Source organism: Mauremys reevesii, linkage group 7, assembly GCF_016161935.1.
Source record: "Mauremys reevesii isolate NIE-2019 linkage group 7, ASM1616193v1, whole genome shotgun sequence".
Lineage (NCBI taxonomy): Eukaryota > Metazoa > Chordata > Testudines > Geoemydidae > Mauremys > Mauremys reevesii.
In genome coordinates, this window is record NC_052629.1 from 111,483,442 (window position 1) to 111,510,437 (window position 26,996).

Here is a 26,996-nt window from a genome sequence, read left to right on the forward strand (position 1 = left end):
TAGAGGCACCTTGTACACAAAGGATCTTGAGAGAGAGAGGAATTTAATCCATGCTGCTGTTTATACGGGCCAATATAAATCTTCAGTGATATTTTAGAGGACAAATAATAGTGTAGGAAGATCTTTAGGTCATTGATAGCTTTTTGGACAAGTGTGGTTAAAATGGTGAGAATGGTTATGATTTTAAAGAGAAAAGGAAAAGTTCCTTTACAGTATGAAATTGATACACATGGATGTTGCTGAAATCTTGCCCAAACTATCTGTCTATTTGTGGAAGTGTCCACAGCATATGAGATGTTTCTTAGACATTCAAGAAGGCAGGTAGTCCCTTGCCTAAGGTGCTCAAAGTAACCCTGCTTTGCAATATTGTTCTGCATGTTAGTGGATTAATTATTTGGAGAAAAAAACCCTCCTTTTTTCTCCTAGTATAAATCTTGTACCATAGGTGGAGAAAGAGAGAGTTTCCAGATATGGAGTCCAAGGAGCCCCAAGGCCTCTCTCCATTCCCATCATAGTGTGGTGTGTCAGCACAAAATGATGAAGTAGCATGTTCAGAAGAGAGAAAAGGCAGCTGGTGCAGGATACTGGTTGAGAGATGGTTGTGCTGCTAAGCAACCAATTATGCTGGCGTGATTTATTCTCATGACAAGATTCCACACAAAGCAATTAAGAAGTGTCAGTGATGTGCACTGTATACCTGAGAGGGATATAATTATTGACTCATTTTGTAGCTGGCAGGATAAAGTGTACTTTGGGGGTAAAAAAGGCACTAAAAAGTGCTGCAGACAATTCTTGGGTAACTAATGAAACGTGTCTAAGGGTTATCCTTCGATATTTTAAAAAATTAAAACAAGTCCTAGAGGGGAGAGACATTTGGATACAGAAGGAAATGTTTTCAGGCCAATGTGCTTTAATTTCAAATCAGCTACATGAGCCTGTCTGGCTGCACAAGCTCCTGGTTATCAGCTAAGTGTCAAGTAGTGTTGGTGCTAACATATGTTTTCTGCTTGCAGACTTCCAAACGTTAATCCTTTCTTATGACAGTTAAATATTAATACAGAGGAGGAGGTGAAGGTGAACAATGATTGGTAATGAGGGAGTGGTGAAAGGGCTAAGCTTAAAACAAGAAGCCATCCAAAATGTTGCTCATTCTTGAGACTACACCTGAACCAAATACAAAACCTGAAAAAGTCTGAGGTCAGGGGGAGGTGGTGGGAGACATGTATTCCATCAAAATGAACTAATATGGTGGAAGCGTAACACATGGAGAACAAACTTCTGCTGATATTTCCTGAATCCTTGTGTGGGCTGAAGCATTTTTGATACTTTGGATAATCAAATGCATTTTGATCTGTCTGTCTGAGACTATTGTACAGCAGTGGCTCTCAACCTTTCCAGACTACTATACACTTTTCAGGAGTCTGATTTGTCTTGCGCACCTCCAAGTTAAACCTCACTTAAACTGCTTGCTTACAAAATCAGACATAAAAAGACAAGTGTCACAGCACACCATTACTGAAAAATTGCTTCCTTTCGCATTTTCCCCATATAATTATAAAATAAATCAATTGGAATATAAATATTGTACTTACATTTCAGTGTATAGTATATAGCGCAGTATAAACAAGTTTATTGTCTGTATGAAATTTTAGTTGCACTGACTTTGCTAGTGCTTTTTATGTAGCCTGTTGTAAAACTAGGCAAATATCTAGATGACTTGATGTACCTCCTGGAAGATCTCCGCGTATACCCAGCGGTATGCATACCCCTGGTTTAGAACCACTGCACTTCAAAGGGTACAGAAAGTGTTAAATGTTACTGTGTTGTGATTATTTTTCATCTTTTATTAACCAAACTTTCTACTCCAGTTTAACCAATGCCAACTCCATTAATGTCAGTTGAGCCCTAAGAAAGTTGAATTCAGTTTGCTAGTTTTAGAAATTTGCCTTTATATGCCTATTTCTGTGCTGAAATATACATTTGCAGATCAGGGAACTGCAGATAGAAATGCTAATCTGTTTGTGCGGATTGTCAGTAGCATGTGCAATTACCCCGGCGTGCACTTGTTGTTTGCTATCTGTGCAAATATGTTCTTGTGTTATGCAGAAACACCCAGGAATCCCAAGAACTGAGTGTCTAAGTCTGGCTGTAAACTTGGTCCATAGCTAGCGATGGCAATTCTGAAGGCTGGCTGTCAAGATTCGAGTGATTACTTATCTTACAAGTAAATTTTGTTTAGTTAATTTACTTGAATTAAATTGTTTGAACTTTATATGTAGTCTTGTGTGTCCCATGCAGTAGGCAGAAGCTGCAACTCCTCCTCCTGGCCACAGTGGGATACTGTGAGGCAAGATTTCAGGAAACCAGCTCTCCTATAGCTCTTTCTTTGCTTCCTTTGTAGATGTCTCCTATCTGACCATTGTAGAGTTGGACACTGGCGGGATGGGAGGTAGTAGTTCATGGCTGCGGTGTGCTGATGGCTGGCTGTTTGGGAAAGTTTGGCTGTTAAACCAAGTGCAGCGTGAGTCACGCTGAATGTATCACTGCTTGCCATCTTCACAATACTTTAATGGAATCACTGAGCGTCATTAGATATAATAACTTACAATAAGTCAAGTTTAAGGCAGAACTCTGACATGAGTGGGCATTCTATGAACATAGGGAGAACAGACTTTCAGGGTCTAGATTTGATGGCAAAGGTTGTTCTCACAGACCTGCTCAGCAAGTTAAAAACTAATACCATGCAGCCAAAATCTGCTCTTGGAAGTGCGTGGCTTCCACTGAAATCAGAAGGCTGGAATGTAGACCTTATTTTCTGTATGCTTTTGGGTTTTATTCTTAGTTTTTAAACAGCTTAGTTTTTAATTAGTCAAGCCAACTTGCACTCTTGCTTATTTGAGGGCAACATTCATGGATTTTGATTGGAGTTAATTGTGTGTCAGAAGGGAGAATTTGAACCATTGGATGCTTGGTGAATACATTTGAGGTTAAATTCTGGCCTCTTAAAATGCAATCCTATTGTAGTCACTGGAGTTCCAAAAGTGCAAAGGAGAACAGGACTTGGCCTTCATTTTATAAGTTATAATGCTGGTCGACCTCCTTCGTGTTCTGAAATTATTACAGAAATGTTTACTTTGCATGAGCTGTTGCTAAAGGTAAACGAGCTCCATCTGTCACTGAAGATGCAATGCTTTAAAACTGGTAATGAATTTAGGGCCCTTTCTACACGGTTTTGGGGCCATGCCGCCTGGAATGTTTCTAGTTCAGAGCAGAGCCCTGCAGCAGGACTAGTGTCCCACGGGCCCTGCGGGACCTGCTGCCGCAATAGCGGGAGTGGGTAAAATGTACATGGTTGCAGGCAGAATTGGGCGGGCAAAAAAACCAGACTGCGCTAATTTGCAGGAAAACTTTAAATTTAAACGAGGGATAGAAAGAGAGATTTGATGCTTATTATAACAGGAATTGAAGTATTTTTACAGGGCTTAAGCAAGATTTGTTTTATTCTTTTAGTAGTAAAAGTGGTCTGAATTTGGTTTTTAACCACTAGAAGAATAAAACAAATCTTGCTTAAGCCCTGTAAAAATACTTACATAAACGGACCCTTTTAATAGCACTGGAGAATCTCTTTCTTGTGGGTTTTGTTGGATCTCAGGTTTCTGGGGGTGGGAGTGGGATAAAAATGCAAGAAACCATGCAGGGGCTTGTGGGAGTGGATATTGCAGGGCTGGATAGGAGTGAGCTTAAAAAAAAAAATCTCGTGCAGGACTCCAGTTCTGATCAGAAGGAGTGACAAACTGGGAAGAAGTTTAATACAGAACAACAAGAATGGTTGAGATACTGGGTGACTGACTTACAGGGAATGATTAGAAGAGCCAAATATGTATAGTTTAAGTAAATGACAACTAGGTGTCACAGATGCACAGGATTGGTGCTATGCCCCCAGCTGTGGCACTCTCTCTAGGAGGAACCCCTTCAGTGTTTCAGAGCCCCGTTCTTCCTTCAGGGTAGGCCTCACAGCGTCCTAAGGCTGAACTTCTGGGGCGCCAACATTTCTGCTTCACACCAGAAGCTCTGTTCAGCGAGTCCAACTGAGAGCGACTTCTGATAGAGGCCTGTAGGCACTTCAGGGGTTACCAAGCATTTGCAGTGACACTCAAAACAGCATTGTCAAAACCAGTCAGGTTTATCAGTCAGCTGGAACACAGCCTAGGAAGTCCTTAAATTAGCATAGAAAAATGAACGTTAAAGCATAATCCAAAGCCATTTTGGTTAGCCGAGAGCCTTGCTCAACTGTAGCGAAGCCCATGTTCGGGTTCTGTCCGACCTCCTAGGTCAGGTCCCAGGTGAGGGCCCATGACTCCCTTGTAGCAGTTGTCTCTTTCACACATCCCCCCCCACCCCACTCACTTCTTCCCAGTCCTTTGCTCTCAAGCTAGGATTTTTTTTGCTCGGCTTCCCTGCTGAGAGGTGGGGAAATCCATCTCTCTCTGATAGGCGGTCAGCCTCAACCAGTCTTTTTTTCAATGACCCATTCAAGCTCAGACAGCTAGATGACATTCATGCCTATTCTCTTATCCTGGCCTGAGAGCAAACAGTCCTTCTCTCCCCACACTGGGTTGCCATGCAAAATACAGGGCACACTCGGGGGACATAAAATATTATGGGCAATTCCCACTTCCTCACTCTAGGGAATTTACAATTTCCAAATATCTGAACAGTTCGAAGGAAGAAGAATTATTTGGCTATTATAAAAAGGTGGTACAAGTATGAGTAATGGGATTTAAAAAAACAACAATAACTGAGGCTGGATATCAAGAAAATATTCTTGATGGGTGAGCTCCATTAGGCCATGTCAACACTAGAAAAGTTTTGCCAGTGAAGTTTCTACTGGTTCCCTGAACAAAAAAAACTCTACTGGCAAAAGGACACTTATGCAGGTGTCACCATGTCTACACTAGGGCTACAGTACAGAAATACTGGTTTGTTTGTTTAACAAAAGCTCTGCTACACAGGCAGAATTTCCTAGTGGAATCCTGAGGAGTAATTTCCTATGAGCAGCTGAAGTCTCACTGCTTGACACATTTTAAACAAGATTGGACAAAACACCTAATAAATGGACCAATCCTGTGCTGGCAAGGAGATGGATTAAAAGTGGCGATGGTCAAAAAAAAAAAGGTCCATCAAAACTATTTTTGGACAGAAATTGGTGTGTTTGCTAAAAATCAAACTTTTTGTAAAAAATTTCCTACAAAAAATTCATATATATCTATATATCGTTCAATAGTTTTTCAATTTTTGGACAACTGTTTTCATTTTGTCAAAAAGAAAAAGGTCTTTTTGGAAAGGAGAAAACATTTTCCAACTAGATCTACTAACAAGTATCTAGATTCCATCTCTAAACTATGATTTTGTGACTTTGATACAATCTTATTCATTTATTTCCACTTAATTTACTTTTTATTACAATTTACCTTGAAAAGATTTGGAAATGCAAGAAACTTATTTCTCAGTCCTGGTGTCTGTATATCAACCTTATTGAAAGCCCTGTAGAATTCAACAATTGAAAAGAATGCTTCTGTTAAATTTCATAGAACCCTATTACATCTGTTGAAGACTGCAGGACTTTTCCATAGAGCAAGAAGGCATAAGGTTAACTTCTGTGTATTCTCCTGCCAAAGTATTCTGTCAGCCTTTATCTTGATTGTGTCTCTTACACAGACAGCCAGAGTAATAATCTGTAACATTTGGTGTCTGTTTTATGAAAATTGAAAACTGGTTGCAGTATGGTGCACATTAACCACTGCTCTTAAATTAACCCTGTATTTCAACGCTCTGAAACTAACCTTAAATGATAGACCAAGAAGAATGATCTATTGATGGAGTTTTCAAGTCCCCCAGATCACTTCTAGTTTTTGTGCTAGTAACAAAAAATAAATAAACAAACCACCCCCCCAGTAGCAGTTAATTATGCAATAATGATTTGTTAATAGACACCTGTTCTGAAGTGATATAGTGTGTACGCACTTGTTGTTAAGCTTGGCAATGAGCAAACGTTGCCTCAAATGAGAGTAACGTAAACACTTTTAAAAAAGCAAATTGGGCATTCTCCTGGGTGAGAAACACTGTATATCAGTGGTTCTCAAACTGTGGGTCGGGACCCCAAAGTGGGTCGCAACCCTGTTTTAATGGGGTTGCAAGAGCTGGCTAAGCCAAAGCCCAAGCCCCACCGTCTGGGGCCGAAGCCTGAGGGCTTCAGCTCCCCACACCGGGGTGCAGTGGGGCTTTGTCTTTGACTCCTCCCCTCAGGGTGGCAGGCCTTGGGCTGCTCAGGCTTTGGTGTGTCCCCCCCGCCCGGGGTCATGTAGCAATTTTTGTTGTCAGAAGGGAGTCGCGGTGCAATTAAATTTGAGAACCCCCTGCTGTATATAATTATGATAATAAAAAACAAAACTAAAATCCCAAAACAATCTGTTTTGTACTAGAGTCCCTTCTTAAAAGCATTTATTTGCTTATCTGAGGCTAAATTTTACTATTACTACTTCCTGTTAACATATTTCTGATTGATTTTTTTTTAAAGGATGGCTCAGAAGAGAAGCTGGGGGCTGAGGCTACCTGCCAAAAAAGAATATCCAACGGTAAGATTAAATTTAGTTAAAATATTCTTGATTTTTAATGTGCTGCAAGAGGCTTATATTTTACCTGACTTCAGTTTCTTTGCACAAAGCTGAGTGAGATTTCCTAACATAGGGTGGAACAGCTTTATTTTAAGGTGAAAGAATGTCATTAGGCATCTCTCCTGTTTAGCTGTTATATTCAGTGGACCTAATTGTAAGCCACTGAAGTTGAGCATGAGGAAGGGGGAAATTATCTCTTGTTATGCAACTATTTTCTTCTCCGATACTGGGACTTATTAGATAAGATAATTATGAGCCTGTTTTTTGAGATGCTAAGGGAGAGGAATAAAAAACAAAAACATAGATAAGTTGAACCTTTTGTTGAAACCTTAAAGGTCTAAACTAGTTCTGTGTTGCATGAATTCATAGAGAAACTAAAGCATTTAAAAAAACAAACAACCAATGATCTCCCTCGGTATCGTGGAGATAAATGAGATGCACTCTGACTACAAGCTCTCTTATCCGCTTGGTGCCACTCTTGGTTACACTTATTTAAATGCACAGTGTGTGTAACAGGAATAGAAAACAGAGTCTTGGCTTTTCTTACAATTCTTGCAAAGCTTTCTGGCTATTTTCAGTTCCTTGAAGCAGTTGAATATCCTCAGGTGAAATATGTATGTTGGCAGTTTTAGGCAGAGGATTACAGAATGCAAAGTATTCAAAGGGCTCTGAGATGTGTCACACCTGTCTGGTGGAATAAATGAATCCTGAAAACAGATGCAGAAGTTGCACAACAGGAACATTATGGAATCTTTCTTTCTCTCTCTCTCTCTCTCGCCCTGTGGGTAAGTCAGCCTAGTCTGATGCAGAATGGCTGAAGTTTCCCAGATCACTTTTTAAAGTGATGTTTTACAGTAAAAACATAAAACTACACGGTTATCTGGTGAGACGAACACCCATCACTCCACTACACTAAATTGGTATTTTCTGTTTTCATTAATTTCTGGCTGTATAAATATCAATGTTTTGTTGGGACTTTTTGAGACTATTCTTAAGGAGTAATTTGCACATAGTGTGTGACTAGGCTGACAAATGTATCCTATATCTGCCCAGCACAAAAAGCAGTATAAATGAATAACTAATGTGAAGGTGTGGCAAGCTGGCACTGCCCCGCCCCTTTGTGGCAGAGGTGGGATGGGGTGTCAGAACCTCGCCACTCACAAGTTCTTGCGCTCTCCTCTCTGTGGGTGGCCTGATGTGGCCTAATGGCCTGCTTCTGGGCCCTAACAGCTAGAGGTCCTGTAAATCGCTCCCAGCATTGGAGCAGTACAGCCCAATGGCTAGAGTCCATAACCACCCCCCTGCAGGGGGGGTAGTGCGGCCAGAGTCCCAGTAACCCATCCCAAGTGTCAGGGCAGTGTGGCCCAATGGCCAGGGTCCATATAAATCACTCACCACATTGAAGCAGTGTGGCCTAATGGCCAGAGTCTGTGCAATCCCCCTCACAAGTTGGGTTGTACAGCCTAGCGGCTGGAGTCCTTGCAGCTCGCCCCAAGTATCAGGGCAGTGTGGCCCAATGGCCAGCACTCATCTAAACCCCCTTTCAGGCAGGGTAGTGTGGCCTATTAGCCTGAGTCCATAGGACTCCCGGGGTGTGTGCAGGGAGGTGGTAAGGGGACCTTGGCCCACCCTCTCCACTGGGTCCTGACACAGGGCCTTGGTAGTGGCAAATTCCCCTTGCCACCAGCTAAGCAGGGATCCACCCGCAACATGCTGAGCATAGGTGTGGCTCTAACACTGTTTGCCTCTAAAGTTCCCCTAGGTCACTTCCTACCATAAACGCCAGGTTCTCCACTTCACGGGGTCCTCCAGTCTGTTCCCCTCCTGTGACGTACTCCATCTGGACATCAGGGTGCATCCCAGCTTGACTTGCCTCTGGATCCTGGTGCACCGTCTGTCCCTCCTCAGGAGTTGGCAGCATACCTCCTTCCCCTCTGGCGGTCAGCCCAGACTGAGCAGCTCTGCAGGCTTTTATACCTCTTCTCCAGTTGGAGCATGCCCAGTAGAGCTTTCAGGGCATGGCTTCCTCTGCTAGGAAGGAAAGGTTAACCCCTGCGGTACCAGTGCAAGGCCGCTCAGCCCTGTCAAAGAAGGATACACAAAAGTCATGATGATATGGTCCTGGAGCTCTAACAAAAATCTCCCTTTTTTGTATTATCAGTAACATAGTGCTGTACAATGGAGTTTACCCTGCAAGCTTCAAACTCTTCACTGTTCTTCCTATCTCAGAGGAACCCTGTGAAGACAGGAGTAGGGAGAAGCTCGGCTTTTCAAGTTGGTGGTCTCCCTGAAAAGGAAAAGTCTGAATTTTTGACATTTCACATATTCTACCCACTCTGAGCCTTTGGTCACATCCTAACTAACCTTTGTTCTGCAGAAAGGGATAGAATGATACCCATTTAAAAAATGAAAAGATTGAAAAGGTCGTACCAGCAGCACTCCACTGGAGTGTCTCATGAGAGGCATCATGCATTGCAATGTGATACTGTCCTGCACTCATGCTGCAAAGCTTGTGACAGGAAATATAAAATAATGCCAAATGAAAATATCCTTGTGACTACCGTGGCCTAGACTTATAACAGAGGACATAAAAGAAAGCTCATTAGGAACCTCTCAAGCCATACACAACAATGAAACAAGAAAGAGAATCAGGGAGTGTATTTAACAGGAACTTCTCTCCCTTAGCAAGTAAAAGTGTGGTGGTGAAGTTGTGAGGTTTGAGATCCTTTGATTTGCTACTGAAATTCTTGGCTGGCCTTAATCTTTTTACAGGTCACTAATAATGTTGTTGGCTTTCTCTGCAAATGTTGCAGACTTCAAAGCAAATTTCTGAGGTATGTCTTACTGTGAAACAGGAAACTGCTTGGAAAATGTCACAAGATGAGAAATTGGGAATTTATTAGATTGTGTCGCCACTGCCCCTGCTGGGTAAAAAAGTCAAATGTGCTTGGATAGAGGATTATATAATGTCTCTGTCTAATGAGCACAGCATTCAGTGGATAAAAGCCACCATACCGTACGCTATTACAATGAAAAGAGATTCTCCTTTAGCTCAAGCGGCAGAGACTTGCGCTTCAGGAGTCAAAGGTCCTGATTTCAATCTGCGTAAATGACAGTTAAATCCATGGAGTCAAGGCTACCGATCACAAAGTTTTGTGTGTGTGGCCAGTTCATTACGTTAATATAAATTAGTTTATCTGTAGTACTGAGGGTTCTCAACTTTTGCTCATACCAGAATTCTACACATAACTACTTATGCTCCCAAATTCTTTGCCTTCGTTGCCGTTCAAAGGCAGTGCCAGGTTTTACGGTGTTTTAAACAAGCTGCTGCAGGTATTGACTTAGTAGAATAGGAACTGCTTTTCGTGCATGAGTAGAACATGACCGAAAAATAATCTCCTTAAGACAATTACTATAAAGAGAAAATGGGAGCAAATTTGTCATCTTGTCTCCTGCAGGCAACTGTTGGAAACCCGCTTAGAATCACTACCTGGCCCAAAACACTAAATGTGACCCTCTGCACCTTAATCTGATTTTTGTTACTGCCATGATACTGGGACAAAAGGGGCACTGTTGGGTATTGCACATGTTTAAATGATACATTAAGTTAGATGCCATTAGAAATGATGCAAGTGCAGTTTTGTACTGAATTGCCACTTTCTGTTTAGATGGAAAATGCATTTATAGCGTCTTGAATTAAAAATACTCTTGCTCAGGACTTAAATGCCTAGCACATTAATAAGAATTTAATAAATAAGGTGATTATAATGTAGAATAAATATATTCTTCTTCATCAACTAAAGGATTAGCTTGTTTTCCTGTAATTTTAACATGCACATTGCATCATTTACTGTGCATTAACTGCATTTCTTAGCCAGAAAAGTTTTTGTGAGGACATCACTAAAAAGCAGTAAACAGTAATAAAAATGGAGAATTAGCACTCAAACTGTAGTAAAAGCATCATTAAAATGTAAATTCCAAGGTGCACTATCCTAAAATTAGGAATAAACGATAAAAATATTTTAACCTAACTATCATTTTTAGTTTAATTGGTGTGTGTGTGTGTGTGTGTGTGTGTGTGTGTGGGCGGGGGGGGGGGAGGGCGGGAACCCTGCAGCATAAACCAAAGTTTTACAAACAATATCATCAGTGAGCATGATAAATGTATCATTCTTGCTTCTGGTTACACCAATTATTATTTGCTGTGGCAGTAAAAAAAAAAATGTATTGATGCATTCAGGTACTGTATGGAGTTTCTCGCTCACTACTATTGGGGAAGAAAATGTATTCATTTACCAATGAAAGTGTGATCCTGCTCTTGAAGAAATAAATGGCCCAACTCACGTTCATTTCAATGAAGCAAGAGCCTGCACCCTCTAGATTTAACTTTGCACATTTGGTTTTACCAAGGTAAGATGTTAATTAAGATAGTCACTAAAGGACTAATTTTAATATGGCAGATACATGTATATACATTTATAAATGCACCATTCCAGTTTAAGTTTAGACAGATACATTAGCATGAATTTGGTGCTCATGAAATCTGCAGCAAAAATACTATTTGGAGCCAGAAATGCTGTAGTGTGAGTAAGTGCTTTGCAAGCATCTTCCCCGTAGTTATGCTAACACCCGTCTCTTGGCCTGGCCTGGCCTCTCGGTCTTAGCTATGCTGGTACATGTATTATGTCTGTCAGGGGCAGAAGCCACTCTAGCTATAGGCAGCTAGGTAACTTCCTATAGTGGCAGATTTCTGGGAGAAGCAACTGTACACAGTGCTGCAGACTTGGTCTACGGGGTGTGATTTGCAGAATGCTTTAACATGTAGTGCTCTAACTGCTCCGTGTAAACCCTGCTAGTGTGCTCTGTTGGTGCGATAGGTCCAGGTCACACTGGCTGCAGCGAAGCTTTGCTTGGAGAGGCCCCTGCAGATGAGCGTTGTAGGGAGGCCAGTTTGATGGAGGGAAGCAGCAGTGGGGTGGAGTCTCCGATGGGCAGCTGGGCACCTGGTACCTGCTCTTGACAGACATGTGCATGGGAGGGGGTGAGAGTAAACCTCTATGCAGGCACCGAGCGCCGACCTGTGCACATCCCACTTGACCTCCTGCAGGCATCTAGAGCCAACCCCACATCTCCCAGATACCCCCCAATGCCCTGCCTTTGCTCTCCCCAGTGTTACCGGTTTAGCTGGCTGGGCTATCCCTCTCCTGTCAGGGGGGAAGGAGGGGTTCAGCTCTGCTTTTATGGTCCCCCTCCCCTTTCACAGTCTCTGGACCTCAGCAGCTCAGGGAAGATTCCCCTCCCGCCAAAACCGTAGAGCAGCCTAAGCCACAACCGGACAGGACCCCTGCCTGTGGTGGTTTCCTCTCCGCCCCACTCCCCTGCAGGTCCCAGGAGAAGGGGATCCTCTGGCTACCCTCTCTGTCCCACAATACAGATTCTCTGGAGTGGGGGCAGCCCACTGAAGTTTTGCCTGCAGCGGCAGATTGGCTTGAGCAGCCTCTGGTCGGCCCCTACTGACATAGCAATGCTGACAAAAGCCCCTCTGCAGGTGCAGCTATGGCGACAGAAGAGTGCTGCTGTTGGTATAGCTAATGTCATTCGGCGAGGTGGTGTTCTTACACAGGCAGAACAAATCCTCCCGCTGCCTTCGCTCTGCCACACTAGTGGGGCTATGGTGGCATAGCTATGCCAGCACAGGCTCTGTAATGTAGACAGAGACCTAGAACAGGCATAAGGTGCTTGGCTATCGATTGCCTATTGTGTTACAGTACGTGGTAGCAAAGAGATGCAGACAGATATTCACTTGGGACTAGGCTAAAACGACAATAACCCTAATTTCTTGTTAGGTTAAACAGGATTTAAAGGCAGACCTTCAGGAATGGAAGGCTAGCATTAGCCACTTATCTCTTCTCCACTGTGCCACTGAAAAGTGAAGTTCTTCAGCATTTTTTTCGGATCACTGTAGGCATACAGTGGCTTCCTTCACAGTCTGTGTCCCTATTTGGTCTACAATCTTGTTAGCTAGTTCCATCTCTCACTTCTAGCAGAACAGTTGAGTAACAAAAAGATGTGTATTGCAATATGTAAATCACAAAGTATGCGACCAGAGAGGTATAAACTACCCAAGTAGGGGGAATCATTCTAAACTCCTTAAAGAAAGCAAATGTGTACCATAGGTTCTATCTTACCTTTACCTACTGGCACTTCTAATGCTCCTTCCCCTTTAGCATGCAAGTGCTGTATGTGGACATGGTGAGAATTACCCAGGCAGGCACTTAGCTCTTATTCTTGCTCTAACTCTTTCATGTTGTACAATATATGATAGAATTAATGGTTGGAAAATTCACTGAAGGTCAATGGGATTTTGGCTCCTAAAATGCCTAAATCCCTTTGAAAAAGAGATTTGGGATCCTAACAGAGTTAGGTGATGCAGTGCTGACTGCCACACTGCTTAAATACCTCTTAAAAATCTGGACCTTAACCCCTTTCAATGAGCTAATTTGTCAACTGGCCTGTCTTTTGTCAATGCACAGATTTGTGTGCAAAAAACATGTATCTTTACTTATTAAACAGGTGATTATGTGTAAATTGGGCAATTAGGTGCATGGCTATCTGATTGGTACTTTCATCTACCTGCCTGTGCATTGACTCTCTTTTGACATGGGTCATCAGCAAGGTTTGAATGTGAGATCTGCAGCTCCACTACTCAAGCTAAAGACCTATCTCTGTCAGCTGGCGGCACTGGTGGGCTGTTATCCTCTTGCGAACCCACCCTTTGCTGGTGTGTCACACTGGCAAGTATACACTTTCCATGTGCACAAAATGGATTGCTGCAAAGTTTGTCCCTGATCTTAAATCAGTGTACATGTGCACCTTTCAGTCTTTGCAGACTACATTTTCCTAACTCGCTTTCTAAATAAAAGGGAGCTCATGGTCATAAGTCACTTGATGAGCTTCAGAATTCCATCTATTTAGGGATTTAAAGACAGATCTGAGGTGTTTACATCCTCGTGATTGAGGCCAAAGAATGAGTTCGCTTCCAAGAGGGAAATCTGTATTCTTTGCTGGGAGTTTAATAAGATAAAGATTAGATATCTGCCTTTCAGCGCTTTTATTCATTAGGTTCGAGGGTTTAGCACTGCTTTAGAAGCCTTCTGGAAAAGAACAAAACAAAGCTATCTATGGCTGTATTGTATCTGACAAGTGTGTTGGGAAGAAATCCACTTGGACAGCTGTTGCGTCAATTAAATTTGTCTGAAAATGGTGAAGATGATGTAGATTCTTGAAAACAAGACACCAGGTTAGATGAATTTTTAAAACATTGCATTGCTATTTAAGGAGTCATTTTACTGAAATTTAGGGAATGGGAAATAGATGGTTTTGGCCCAGTTCAGAGGTGACTTAAGTGTTGCACATTGACAAAATACTTAAACATGAGCAAAAAGTAATTGCTTGCAGCACTTAGCATCCTCCACACCTCTAAAACACCTTCTGCTCATTCACACAAATGAGCCCAAATACTAGGTCTGTTCATGGTACCATCACGAGTGCATTACTTTGGAACGAGTCTTTACAGACTCTACCTTCAGTGCTGGGATGTGGCCATGAAACATCAATGAGATGAGACAAGAACCATAGCAGATACATGAGTGTGGCTGCTATTCCCAACAATGCTTCCCCTAATCTGCAGCAGATGCACCTCAGCTGTCCCCTGACACCCTCTCAGGAACTCTAATAGTAGCTGAAGAAACTGTACAAAGCAATGCAACAGTCGTGGACAGGAAGTTGAAACCATTGGGAGAAATTTACAGCAGGCAGAAAATAATTACTGGAGCTGAAATTTGGCCAGGCTGAAGGTTAGCACTTCTTATGCGAAGTATGGTGGGGTCTCTTGTGGCCAGAAGCGTTTGGGACCATGCTATTCTATGTAATTACCCATTGTTACTTAATGTGGCAGGAAGGCCTGTGTTTTGAGAACAAATGGGCTAGAGCTCTAGTCCCAGCTCCCCGCGTTTGTGTGATTTATCTAATAATTATCAGAGGGGTAGCCGTGTTAGTCTGGTTCTGTAGAAGCAGCAAAGAATCCTGTGGCACCTTATAGACTAACAGACGTTTTGCAGCATGAGCTTTCGTGGGTGAATACCCACTTCTTCGGATGCAAGCATGCAAGTATTCACCCACGAAAGCTCATGCTGCAAAACGTCTGTTAGTCTATAAGGTGCCACAGGATTCTTTGCTATCTAATAATTGTGTCTGTTGTCTGCTGTACTTAGATTCATTACAGCCTGATCCTCTTCAACGTGTCTGTGAGGATGATGGTATAAGACCTATAAGAATATACACACTTTCAGTCATCTTAACGAATTCCAGTACCTTGGAAGTCAAACAAATGGAAGATGCAAAATGGAAGGAGCAGAATGCTAGCTTGTGAAAACTGGACACCTGTCCAAGGGAAATATGAGTTACTGTCTCTGTAGTTGCATTAATAACAGAATTCATCCGGAAATCCTGTATTAAATCTGCTAAAATAAAAGTGGACTCTGGCAGTGGACAAAAATGATAAATATATAGATGAAAGTGAGTACTTATGAAAGGAAAGGGTCAGTATTTGTATTTTCTAATCTATTAGCAATGATCCAAACTCCTGGACTAACCGTAAATTAGCTCAACTTGCTGTTGCCTGAAATGTGGGGATTGGTGAATTTGTTTAGAGAGGAAATATTAGGTACCATCAACACTCAAGCTAGTGTGATGTGACAACTGAAGAACTCCATGATAGTTATGGTGTAGATGGGATTTAGGTGGCTAGCCCATGTTACCACCAGTGTTACAACATAGACACACCCCTAAGTATGGACCCAGGGAGCTGAGCAGGCTTGTACTCTGCTGGCTAGCCTGTTTCACAGCCCAGGCTGCAGTGCCGACAGTGCTATCTTTAGCATGCTCGTTTGAGCTGAGTTAGTGCATGTTTGGCTACCTGGGCTGGGAGGCATGCTGCCAGCTGCAGGGTAGACAATAGCAATGCCACATCCCTGTTGTGCAGATGTTACTTTGACCCTTTTTTCCCCTGTTCTGCTTACCACTGTTTGCACCTAACCTTGTGTTCTCTTTCACTCCTTCATTCAGATCCTTCCTTGGAAATCTATCCACTTACATCCTTTCCCATTTAAATAACCTTGCTCCCCATTACATATGTTTACTCTTCTTTTTCTTTTGAATTGTTCATCCCTAAAGCCTCATGATACAAATATTGTATCCAACATCATTTTTCTGTTTCCACTGTGCATTTCAAGGTAGCCCCCTTTTTTGTTCCAGATAATTAAAATGCCTGGAATAGCTCAGTAGTTAGGGTTGTTGTGACAAAAAAAACTAATTAGAGGGCATTGTGGGGAGTATGCAATAGTAAAAAAAAGAATTGTCCCATGCCTCCCTCCCCCAAGCATTCCTGATTTTCATTCTGAATATTAACCAGTGCAGCATAGATTGAGACTTAAATGTTTGTAGGTTTCAAATGTGTTTTGAGCGCTTCTTGTTTCAGTCAACTGTATATTTTTGTGGTCAAATAATATGAATTATTTATATGAAAAATATACTGGAAACTGATTAAGATGCAAACATTTAGACAATATCATTATTATAATATAGGTATGCAGTATCTTTCATCTTGAAAGCATTTACTATCTCTATTTAATTAAAAAACTAGATAGGAGCATTAATCTCTAGCATAAAATATATACATTATATCACCGCATTCTAACATTCAAATTTTCTAACAATCTAGCATCCAAAACCTGCAGTGTGCTCTTCTTGTTCTCTCTGGGATCATCTTGATTCTTTATGCTGCAGCTTTATTCTATGTCTGGTTTAGATGGACTGGTCTCCTCGTTATTCCTTGTGTATTCCTCCTTGTCACTGTTCTCTGTGGTCAACTCCCAGGATTTTATCTTTGAGCTACATGGCTTGAGATATCCAAGTGATAGTTAAGTCTGGAGATAAAGGTCTATTTTATAGTGTCACCTAACTACAGAGTGAAGTGGAAGTGATTTGAGATTGTAGCTACATAGCGTTTTACCAGTTTGTATATTCAAAATTTTTCTACAGATTGTCACATTTCTCCTACAACTGTTACTCAGATGTGCTTACTGTAGTATATACCAGCGTGCATTGTGCATAGGCATCGATCATATTTTCTTTTCCTCTGCCCAGATATTTATGTCATTTTGGCAATGTGGCATATGCTACAAGAGGCACAGTCCGTACTTATGGCACCGTACACTAGAGGTGCAGTGTGGCCTAGTGGTTTGAACACTGGTCTGGATCCAAGGATTGGGAGTTGTAGTTCTAGCCCCTGCAATAAGTGGGTGACCTTGGGCAAGTCATGTAACTTTGTGTCTCCTCATGTAAATGGTGTAATAATATTTACGTACTTCACAGAGTTGTTATAAAGCTGAGCTGCTGTAACCCAAGGTTTTAGAACCCAAAGCAGTTGTAACATAGCTTTTTTTTTTTTTTTTTTAAGGCGGTGTCAGGGATAAATTAACGGGGACACTGCTTTTTTTGTCTGATATATGATTGATATAAAGCAGAGTGCTTTTACCTAAAACTACTTTTTGTTTAGTTTCAAGCGTGCGCACACACACACACATTATATATGTGTGTGTTCTAGCAATGGGCTCAGAGCATTCCAAGACATCATTACGGAAGTCTGAAATGGTTTTGAGTAAATTACAGCAGGTCGTTGATAGCCAATTGCTTTCCTGCTGGGGAGTTTGGGGTGTCAGCTCCTTGCCCAAAGAAAAGCTTTCTTGGACTGCTCCAACGTATATACTTTTGCCTAATTTTTTTTATAGCTGACTTAAACAAAACACATAACCCACTGAGAAATAATTCTAAAGTTATCATAGTAACCCCTGGCAGGTTACCAAGTCCCTTAATTTTAGCAAAGTATTTATTTTTTTATTATTATTAAAGCATTTTAGTTATAACAATAAAACTTGCATGTTAAAGGCACTAAAAACCAAGATTGACTGTTGAAATTTTTTATTTTTGATTAGAAAAACTTGCAGATCTAACGCAAATGGTATTTCTGAAAACACTCATGAGGAAAGTCATACAGGTTGCTCTTTACCAAGATAAGCTTTGTTGGATCTTTCATTATGCAAATGGCCCAAACTAATAATCTAGTTTTCCTTGTACCTATGAGCTGTTGGGCATTACTCAGACCTTGTTTTGGATACCTGACGATACTTCATGCAATAATCCTTATCTTTTAGAAAACCTCCTTTGTCCAGCACCTCAACATTTGTTCTGTAGCGGTCTTAGGCTGGGAGATGCATTTCTTTTACCTGATATCTTAGCTCTGTTCTTTATGAACTAGGCCAGGGGTAGGCAACCGGTGGCACTAACACTGCCTGGGTCCTGGCCACCGGTCCAGGGGGCTCTGCATTTTAATTTAACTTTAAATGAAGCTTCTTTAACATTTTAAAAACCTTATTTGCTTTACATTCAACAATAGTTTAGTTATATATTATAGACTCAGAGAAAGAGACCTTCTAAAAACGTTAAAATGTATGACTGGCACGCGAAACCTTAAATTAGAGTGAATTTAAGACTCGGCACACCACTTCCGATAGGTTGCTGACCCCTGATCTAGGCATTAGGATTTGGTGTAATGTTTGGTACTCAAGTTTTGGAATTAAACCATTTACTTTTCCTTCTGGCTTTATTGGAGGTTTCAGAGGGAAGTATAACCTTGGAGTTAATTGTAGAACAGATCTTTTTGGCAATAACACAAGGAACTGTTCTTGGGAAGGACAACTTATTTAAAAAATGATAGATCAAGCAAAAGTTCAATTTGGTCTAGGGCACAAACGTTCTTAATTCCAAGTATTTCCTAGTCCTTAAATTTTAAAGGGACAGTGTCAAATGATTTGAACAACAAATGGGGTTGTGTTTTTTTTTGGTTTGTAATACAAAATTTACAGGAAAAAACCCCCATACAATTAAAAATGTTTTAAAAAGCAAACAGCATTTTGCTAGTAGTAAATGAGCACAGTAGACTAAAACTGGCCAATCCAGACTATGGTTCAAATCAAATTAACCATCCACCACTTTTTGCTGCTGATGTACATAGTAGCACTGTGGTAGTGTGCAAAATATTCTAGGTGCTTTCCAGACAGTTCAGGCCCCAAGGAAGGTATAATTTAAAATGACTGATGGAGGGTGGGGGAAAGGATGCATCATACAGACAGTGTGATCAGGGTGATGATAGGGATGCAGCTTAGCACTTCTAAGTGTTTTTTTCTTTTCTTTTAAAAAGTTTAAACATATTAAGGTCCTCGTCACCAGCCAATCATCTTTTCCCAGCCCCCACTCCCTAGCAGTCTCTGGCTTCCTTTCCAGTTTCTTAGCCCTCCCTCCCCATTCCCTCTAAACCAATGAGTAGTTCACTCGTGAAATAAGGGCAATCTTTCAAAACTCCTGTTCTCCCCTTTCCTAGTGACCTGTACGCTTGGAATTCTACCTCCCTCCTGCTCCTGCTTTCTTGTGGAGTTGGGATGAATTGTAGGTGCAAAGTTGAGCTCTTGAACATCAGTCTTGAAGGGGAAAAATGTAATGAAGGCATGTGGAGTTTGCAGGGTGATTGTGTGGGTAAGAGTTCTCATGATCCATCTCAGCAGGAAGCTAGTTTCAGGATGCAAGTCCCTGCTTGCTGAGGGAAGCTTGCATTTACCATTCTGGGATTGCTGCCTTAGAATTGGGATGCACCGGGCTTTTCTAACTGCATGTTACCTCGTTGGGGTCAGACCTCCTGTTTGGCTTTATACCACTGTGTGTGAACAGAGTCTTGGACTATGAAGAGAAATGCCTGTTGCTGTGCCCTCTTGTTAGCCAAAGCACCATGGTTTTTAAATAGGGTGGAGATGAAAAGAATTAGACTGTCTGGAACCTTGTGGAAGAGGACTAGAAGAGAAGGTGGAGGAGTTAAGAGTTGTCATCTCTACAAGGATGACATTCACACTTTTAAATAGGTTGGGCTGGCTCAGCTGCTGAATCACTAGCATGGCTAAAGGAGACTAATCAAGTACCAAAATATCCAAAACGCCCCTCTGACTGGTGTGGGTCACTGTTGCTCTTGCATATGGCTCACTTTTACCATTTTGTGTGAGCACTGGAATTGCTTAGACACGGGCTTTTCTCTTACGTCACTGCCTGATGGATGCTCTCAATCTGATGGATAGCCTGTGCTAAAGGTTTAGATGCAAGAACAGCTAGTGGTAGAGAAAGGTGACACTTTTTGAGAGGTGTCTTCTTAATTTGCAAGAACTGAAAGTAAACTTTAGAGGAAGAGGAGAAGAAATATCATCTGGATGTAACTGATCGATGATTTGCTTGTTTCCTCAGCACCTTCATACTGAGTTCCCCCAACTCCTTTCTGTCCTATTCTTTCTTGGGATCATTGATCTAATGACAAAGGCAGCTTTATGCAGTGGTGTTGTAGCTATGTCATCCATGGGTTATCTGAAAAGTAGGACTGTGTAAAGCTCTTTTAGAGAGACAAGGTGGGTGAGGTAATATCTTTTATTGGAACCAGCTTCGGTTGGATAGACCTGAAGAAGAGCTCTGTGTAAGCTCGAAAGCTTGTCTCTCTCACCAACAGAAGGTGTCCAATAAAAGAGATGACCTCACCTATCTTGTCTCTTTAAAAGAGCTTTACGCAGTCCTGCTTTTTAGATAATCCATGGATGAATCAAGTCTCTATTTAAGTAGACTGATAAGAGCAACTCACTATGTAAGGTGAAGTGTGTACTAAAGAGAGAGCCACAATCCATTGTTGTACAACGTCATAAATGGCTTATCTGTTTGGCCTTACATGCATTGTATCATAAAGCTCTTTATTAATTTGGACAGAGAAATAAAATGAACAATGGGACAAATCATTCCACTATCCAGTCAACTGAAACAATATAAACAAAAATATTAAGCAAATCTATGAAGCTATGTTTTCATTTTGGACGCATTTTTTCACAGGCTCTCAAATGCAAAGAATCTACTACAATTATTCAGAATTATGCACTAGTCTTTAGAGCTAGTACAAAAGGTGATTAGTCAGTGACTTTGCAAATGACTATGGAGAGTTATGCATGGGAAGTGATATAATTTATCATTCGTGAGTATTTGGACGACAGCTGGTTTATTTGTGAAAATGATCGCAAATTCCAGATGTCTTGGGGCTTTTAGCATGAATGATGGTTCAGCCAAAAATCTGTACCAGATGCTCTTGGCTGGCTGTTTATTTTCTGTTAGCCTCCTGTTTTTTTTAAGTTGATCATCAAATGAGGAAGCAGAACCACTACTACATGACTGCTTTGAAAAACCTTTTGCAATTTACCCCGGCGACATTTAGTACTTCCTCCGAAAGACTCTTTTGGTGTATTCACAAAGCACCCACCTGCTAGGGATCCTACCAATCACCTTAATTTTTCAGGCAATGGCCCTTCTGCAGTGGTAGGCCCCTGGATGTGGAATTTACCACCCCTTCTGTCCCTACCCTCCTGTCATCCATGTTCAGCTCCTTCCGACCTATTAAAACTCTTCTCTTCTGCAAGGGTATGGTCCATGTGACCGCTTGGGTGCTTTATTACCTTTCTGCCTTCCTCTTTTCTTAGTGTGGACCCCTCTGTATATTGCTTTAGACAGCCTTTTACTGCCCTGTTGCACTGCACCTCCAAGCACTGTTGTGGAGATGCATCCAAAATATAACCATTGTGTGTGTTTGTTATACTGTGGCACACAACAGTCTGCTAGGTGCTTTACAAAACAGATAAAGAGCCTGTCTTTTCCCTGACAAGGCTTCAGTTTCATTGTTAATACTATATGACAAGTAGCAGTAGGAACAGGTGAGGAAGACTGATGGCTACAGTAGTACAGTCTCATGGCTGTTAGCAATTATAGTCACGTCTAGTGGTCCAATGACCACTTCTTTAACATGGTCTTTAGAGTCTCTTGTAGGCATTTAGGAAAAAATGAACTTTAAGAAAGGATCTGAATCAGAGGTTCTCAAACTATTTACCATTGTGGGTTGCATATGCAGCTCTGTGTAATGTGGGCTCTGCACACACCCACACTACCTGTATGGCCTTGAGGATGTCACATGGGCCGCAGCTGTGTGCTGATTGGGCCACAAGTGGACCACAGGCTGTGGGTTGAGAACCACTGATCTGAGTGATGTTAGGGAAGTAGCCTGCAGATAGTCAATGGTAACAATTGCTGCCTTGCATCAGATCTACAGTAAGTGTCTCTTCTAATATAGCCTCTTCTGGGGCATGTTCTTGCACTGGTGTTTTTCTTCCGCGTAACTTCTGGGCTTTTAAGCATGGGAGATGCTGCTGCTGCTTTTCTGCATGGTTTAAGGCTGACTCTATTAGAATAGACTGTATAGCTGCTACACTGTCTATTCACTGTCTATTTTCACTTGTGCAAGCACTCCCTGAAGGTAGAGTTCTTTAAGGCTATGTCTGCCCTTGGCACTAGTTGTGTGATTCCCAGTTTGCACAGACCTGCTTGCGCTCTTACCTTGCACAGCCCAGCTGCTTTTACTCTAATTGCACAAGCATCAGTGAAAACAATTCCCCGGAAGTGTATCCAGCTGGAAAGTGTTGGTGAGGGAGCATACATCAACATGTGGATAAACTAAGGAGGTCAGCACAAATAGCAAACCTCTCTTTGCTCTGCTTGCTGCATGAACCTCAGGCAAAATAATCATAACTAGCTAAAAAGTACGCATGGTACAGTGATTTTAACAGAAGTCAGCCATATTTATTAAAGTAACTAACTCTACCGTTCCAGTCTAACTCAGTAATTTTTTGTGCCAAGAGCACGTCAAGAATGCTACAGTGCCTTCAACTAGGTCTTGTGCATTTTGCTATAAATATTCATAGGCCTGAGGCTAGGTAGGGCTAATGTGATTTGTGTGTAAAGGTAGGTGACCTCAGGAAATAATCAGCAACATACAAAAAGGGACAAGTGTTGTTGTTATAACAAAATAGTACATACAGCAAAGAACCTAACTCAAAGTCAATTTTGATAACGAGTTGAGACAGCATAAAACTACCTACCTTGGAAATCCGTTGGCTCTGTTGAGATTGCTTGCCAGACTGTTAACACAGATGGTGGCAGAGCTGAGTGAATACTGTAGAAAAATATCTGCAAATGTTTGTGTGAATAACACGAGTGAATTTGACACAATGGTATTCATGACTCCACTATCCATGCTTGGAGACATATGGGTAGTCACAGGTTTGTTCATGTTAACATTTGGGGAAAGTTCTGCTCATGTAATTACCTAAGTGTTTGATTCTGAATTCAGGAGTTATGAAACTTACCATCATCCAAAAGGGAGCAGAAGAAATACCGTGACTTCCATGACCAGTCGCACAGCTCAGATCAAGTACGAGCTGATACCAAATTTATGTATTTATTTAGCCTGTGCGTAGTTGTCTAGCCAAGCGATGGCATCTTTAGTGGTGTGATGCAGTTCTTCTAGGCCACCGCCGAACCGAGTCAGCAGGCATTCATCGACAATGTGCATCATCTGTGTTGCACCCCAGCTGCACAAAGGACTGTCACGAAGGCGCCAGCGATACTGGTTGGCTGCACAGAGACCTTGCCCTGTCTGGAACCTGTTCAGTGGGCAACATTGGCGACAGGGCAGGTCAAAACCAGGTGGGCAAATTGTGGGGTCGGCGATGAGGGACTGGTTGGGGATTATAACAGATCCATTCCTCTCGCCAGAGTGTTTCCGCCCTAATGTCCTGGTGTGCTGGATTAGACCATAATGGGCAACGTGATGGCAAACGTGCAACTGGTGGTTTAAAACGATCATTATGCAGCATCTGGCTTGACTTGGTGCGGACTTTCTCCAGCAACTTGCCAATGGCAGCCTCTCCTCTGATATGAGGAGGAGTGATATTGCTCAGAACGGGAAGCCACGGGAGTGGAGTTGGACGCAGGGTGCCAGAGATGATGCGCATGGTGGCATGTAACTGCATATCCACCAGTTTGGTGTGTGACGATCGACTCCAAACTGGTGGGCAGTACTCCGCCACCAAATACGAAACAATACCAAATGAATATCTGTAACAAGCCTCCCATAGCCTATGAGGTACCAGCAGACCATCAGCTGAAATTTGCTTTAAAAAAAAAAGGGGGGGGGTTCATACAATTGTAAATAGTAAACCAATTCTTTAAAAAAACCAAATGTCTGTCAGCAAACACTGGTGACTGCATCGACTCCTGATATGGTGTGTTAATTTTATAAAATGTAATACAGCACTTTAATCAGATCTCCTCTTTCTTGGTAGAGCAAACAGGGAATACAATTCTGACCTTGTTTTAGTGTATTCATAATAGCTAGCTCTTATACTGCACTTTTCATCCATAGATTGTGAAGTGTTTTACAGAGGATGCGCGTGTCATTGTCTCTGTTTCACTGATTGGAGGGGAAATGAAGTATAGAGAGGTGAAAAGACTTGCCACGTACAGGGTCATGAGTAGATAGACACCAGGTCTCCCAAATTCTAGTCTACAGCCCTAAGGCCTGGCTATTTTCCACTGGTACCCCAATGAAAATACAACATGTTGGATTTAAAAACAAAATATGTTCTGTGATGTTAGACATCTGGAGGACACCCTGGCTACTTTATAGTCCTGGTATTTGAACAATGTTTCACTCTTGTATCCTGCTGCCGTATTTCAGGTCACTGGCAATCGCTTTTGAGGCTCTTTTGCTTTAATTTAAGATTTAAGGTGATCAGTTGAATATTGATCTACTCCTGGCAGTTGGTAAAACGCCAACGTTTAGTGTTAGCTGCCAGCCTGATCTCATTTTAGCTTAACAAAACCAGTGCCTCCCTTCAGTGGTGAAAACACATAAATGTTTCCCCTTGAATGGTTCTGAACAAGGCTTTTGATGTTTTCTACCTTAATGCTTTCATTATTTGTGGTGTAGTTTGCAAAAAGGGAATGTTTAAGGATTCTATCTTCCATTTCATTTTCCATACTTTCAAAAGAAATCATTTTAAGGTCACTAGATTGTAGATTATCTCTAACAGCATCAAGGTTTCTGGCATTTGATGGCATTTACATTCACATAGATAAAATAGATTCTAACCTCCCCTAAAAAAACAACAACAAAAAAACAAAAAACCTAGATTGAAAGATTTCTTTATGCTGCAACCAAACATCATAATATATTACATAATCTTCACTGAAGCTGCTTCCCTCACAATTAGAAATATAAATGGTTTGTCTCAGAGATATCCAAATATTAGTTGGTCTGTCTTATGTATAGAAGAAGGTGTGGCTTAGTAGTCTTTAACAATAGAGGAGGTTGCTAATCTTGACACTGTCTCCTTTTCTTACCACACAGATATATCAAGAAGAAACAGTGGTGTGCTCATACTGTACACATGTAGCAAAGGAGACAGGTGTGGTAACAGAATAGTATTGGTTTGTGGATGTTGCCTTGTAATAGCTTCTACTGTTACCGCCTCACATGGGGTGATGATGGTAGCACTAAATAGTTAAAGTTTGCAAAATACTTTCATGACGTGCTGAGCTTTATTATTGCTATGCACATTTGATTCTTCGCAGAATTGTTTGTGTTGGAAGGGATTGCTACTGGGTCACCATACAGGATTCAATTATTTCTCAACAGTCCTTATAGACAATTGCTTAGTTTGGCTTTGTGGTGGTGATGGTTCAACCACTCTCCTAGGCTTCTGATTCAACCACTCTCCTAGGCTTCTTGTCCCTTTGCCCAACTGTTCCCCTATTATCTTTCCTAATGCTTAATCTAAATTTTCCCTGCTTTCCTTTAAGCTCGTTTGTTACCTTTTATTGTGTTCTCGTTGTCTGATATGAAAAGTTGAACCTGTCCTAATCATAACATACCGACTAGAGTTGCTTGAGGTTAGTCAAAATGTTGATAATCTTTTGTGAAAAATGTTCACTATTTTTCAGCCATTCTGCTCTTTGTATTGAAGGTGGTTATTGTCTCTGCCAGATTCAGCATGCTTTGTTTTTATTTAATGTAAACAGTAATCAATTTCTTTTCAAGGCCAGAAGGGACCATTATGATCACTTTAGTCTGACCTCCTGCATAACAAACACCATAGAATTTCACCCAGTGAAAGTTACAATCACTGTTCCTGCACCAAGACCATAAATTATGGTATTAACATACCAGGGGGACCAAAGACAATTTCTACAGGGATTGAAAATAATTCTGTAGATAATATAACTATTTTTATTCTCTGATGTTGCAGTTAATAACCAGGAATAGAGGACTCCACTAACTACAAGCTGGACAAAATAGTGGTAAACAGTTGTTACAATGTAACCAAAACTTGGGTGATTTTGTTCATGTCCTCAGAACATCGAGGTGGAATTTTAGATTCTTGAACTCGTATATAGATTGGATGTGGCTGCACAAACTTCTTGTGCCTAATACACGCTCATTACAGCACTGTTTAGGGGTCTTTCTGCTTTTTTTGTTTTTACATGTACAGCTGACTTGAATATTTAGTTGCAACATCCAGCAGTCATGGACATAATACAACATGTGTTCTCAGGAAGATCTAAAACAATGAACAGAATATGCTAATCCTTGTTGTCCCTTTATTTGTAACAGAAGTCATACTGATGATTAACTAAAAGTAATGAAGTAAAATTCAGTGCAAGCTACTTATATAAATGAGAATGTAATTTTATTCAAATTTGCTGTAGGAGCGATCACAAGTGACTAGAACAGTGTGTGAGCAGAGATTGCAGTTTTCTGATATTTGGTTTTCTTCTTGGTGAAGTTAATTGCATGTCTCATCTGGATTTGATTGCTGAAGTACACTACAGCTTTGGTAGCATGTAGTCACCCAAAAAACAGTTTGTAATATGCTGCTTACTCTGAGAATCCTCTCACTTGCTATCAAAAGCTTCAATACTGCAAAAAAAAAAAAAGTATTCCATAATTCTTTCTATAGCCACCTGCAACGGATCTCATTTACATGTTCAATGCTCAAATACTTACCTGTTCAGTGCTACAGTGATGGCCAGACGATACACAGCACCTTTTCACTACGTTTGTCATGATATAACAAATGTCAACTGGGCAGCAATAGTCACAAACAGGAATTGAGAAGTGGTGCAAAATATCTCTGTCCACGTGCATTCCCTGCTCATGAAGTCGTCAGGATGGCAACTTGCTGAGTGCATACGCAAAATGATTGTGTAGTTTGCAGGCACAACTAGTTGAATGTGTAAAAT

The 26,996-nt window shown here is 41.3% G+C and overlaps 1 long non-coding RNA gene across 1 annotated transcript in view; it reads left to right on the forward strand.

Moving 5' to 3' along the window:
* Window positions 1-10,647, forward strand: part of LOC120368636 — a 52,380-nt gene extending 41,733 nt beyond the window's left edge. Inside the window, exons 2-3 of the long non-coding RNA XR_005582701.1 lie at window positions 6,578-6,635; window positions 8,836-10,647. This is a non-coding gene — a long non-coding RNA (uncharacterized LOC120368636). The remainder of the gene's footprint in view (window positions 1-6,577; window positions 6,636-8,835) is intronic.
* The last annotated feature ends 16,349 nt before the right edge of the window (window positions 10,648-26,996 follow it).